We start from the raw sequence: 2,454 nt of genomic DNA, 5'->3' as shown, positions 1-2,454 counted from the left end.
TCATGTTGCTACGAAATACATTCGGTGGATTACATGAGAATTGTCATGATACTAGTGAGTGGTTTGAATATTTTTTGATTTGCTATGTAGATTGTGTTGTGGGTGAAGCTTGGGGCAGGTCTGGTTAATTCAGTAAATGGAATTTTTTTTTTTTTTTTTTTTAATAAAAGCTTTTGATTTAGGCATTGAAAAATGAACAGAAAACAGCACCGAATAAAACAGAACAGGTGGCAAATACAGAAAAGTATAACACATGGAAAACAGAACCACCAGGAAGAAAAACAGTACAACCAAAACTCACTGAAGTAAACAGAGCAATACAAACCAAACCCCATAATAGCAATTCCACAGAAATCCCCCCCCCCCCCACCCCCAGGGACAGATCACAAAGCCAATTCCACAAACAGAGAAATAGTCTCTACCATTAGAGAGAAAAAGCGAAAACCACAGTAGAGCAGCTCCCCTCAACCCCCACAACCCAGCTGTCCAGGCAGACATCAGCTATCTCCCCCCCTAGCTGGAGTTGCCCCCCAAAGTTCTCCAAATATAGGCATAGCTATGCTGTTTTCCATGCTGCAGAGCCGTAAGCTGGTGCATAAGCTGCCAGTGCTGTAAACGCTCATCCACCGACTGCCAAGTGAGAGGCACCGACCGGTTCCAGGCAGCAGCCAGAACCAACCGAGCAGCAGTGAGAGCCCGCTTGCAAAATAGGGATTCTCCCCAGTCAAGATCGAGCTGATGCCAGAACAATAAAGCATGGCGCCAGTCAACCGGGATCAGTTTGCGTAAAATCCTAGATATACGGGCAAAAACCTCAGTCCAAAAGACCACCACATATGAAAAAAATGTGGAACGCTTCACAAATTTGCGTGTCATCCTTGCGCAGGGGCCATGCTAATCTTCTCTGTATCGTTCCAATTTTAGTATATGTGCTGCCAAAGCAAGCCCCAGTAAATGGAAAATTGACCATTTTATAGCTTTGGTAAGTACAGCCTTGGCATGTGAGAAAAAAACCACGCAAGGGTGTGCTACTTTTTACCATAGTTTAATAAAAAGGCCCCTAAATGTGGAATTGTGTGCACAAGATTACAGAATAACGGTGATGGTGGCACTGAAAATCCATGGCATAGCAAGACTAAGGGCCGCCACGTGAGTGGACTCTAGGCACGATGGACCACTGGTCTGACCCAGCAGCGGCAATTCTGATTTTCTTCTACCAATGTAATTGACAATATTCTCTGTCTGTGTAGTCTTTTCCTCTGTAAACCGCTCTGAACTGCTTCTGGTATTGCGGTATACAAAATAAAAGTTATTATTATTATTATAAACATAAGCAGAGAGGGCACGTATATGATTAGGGGTCACCATTAAACATTATAGGTACTTATGAATATTGACACACTATTTTGACTTCACCTTCTACCCTTCTATCCCTAACACCCAGGTAGGGTTTCCAGCTGGCTCCAGGGTTGATCCAGTCCAGATTTTACCCCATTGCGTGCAGGAAGCTGTAGTTCTGATGTCCAAAAACTGGATTCCCTAAGGAAAGCAAAACTACAAGTCCCTGCATGGAATGGAGCAAACCCTGGACTGGATCAACACCTTCGGGTAAATCTGGAGCCAGTTGGCAACTCTACACCCAAAGTAGAGTACAATTAAAAAAACAAAAAAGTTAAGATAAAATTAAGATAACAATCCAAACAAAAACATTAGGGTCCCAGATAACCAAACCACCAGAAGTCTGGCAAAAACCACAACGGGTAATGAAATCAACAGCAAAACTATGCAGCTAGTCTGGTTGGTGCCAAAGGAAAACTTGGCAGCTAGAAATGTGAACAGAAAAAAGTGTTGGTCCATTTTTGGATTATTTATTTTTCTATACTGTTCTCCCAAGGAAGCTCAGGATGGTTTACATTAATTTATTCAGGTACACAAGCATTTTTCCCTGTCTGTCCTGGAGGGCTCACAATCTATCTAACGTACCTGGGGCAATGGGGGGATTAAGTGACTTGCCCAGGGTCACAAGGAGCAGCGTGGGATTTGAACCCACAACTTCAGGGTGCTGAGGCTGTAGCTTTAACCACTGCACCACTCTAGAAATCAAAATGTGGTAAAAGTGATCCAAGTGTAGGGCAATCCAGCCATTGTGACATCACTGATGAGGTTGGCTCTTATTGGTGGAATGAGGCATTATGACATCACAATACCTGCTCTGGTTATTAGAGGTTGAAACTTTTCATGCTATTTATTTATTCTCCCAGGGGAGCTCTGAATGGTTTACATGAATTTATTCAGGTACTCAAGCACTTTTCCATGTCTGTCCAGGGGGCTCACAATCTATCTAACGTACCTGGGGCAATGGGGGGGGATTAAGTGACTTGCCCAGGGTCACAAGGAGCAGCGTGGGATTTGAACCCACAACCTCAGGGTGCTGAGGCTGTACCTTTGACCACT

At 43.8% G+C, this 2,454-nt stretch overlaps 1 non-coding gene across 1 annotated transcript; it reads right to left on the bottom strand.

Moving 5' to 3' along the window:
- Positions 1-841: 841 nt before the first annotated feature.
- LOC117368775 lies at positions 842-944 on the bottom strand. Its single transcript, XR_004541022.1, has one exon. It is a non-coding gene; the product is annotated as a U6 spliceosomal RNA (small nuclear RNA).
- Between the last annotated feature and the right edge of the window lie 1,510 nt (positions 945-2,454).

This window comes from Geotrypetes seraphini, chromosome 10 (genome assembly GCF_902459505.1).
Source record: "Geotrypetes seraphini chromosome 10, aGeoSer1.1, whole genome shotgun sequence".
Lineage (NCBI taxonomy): Eukaryota > Metazoa > Chordata > Amphibia > Gymnophiona > Dermophiidae > Geotrypetes > Geotrypetes seraphini.
This window is presented reverse-complemented; position numbering and strand designations above follow the sequence as displayed.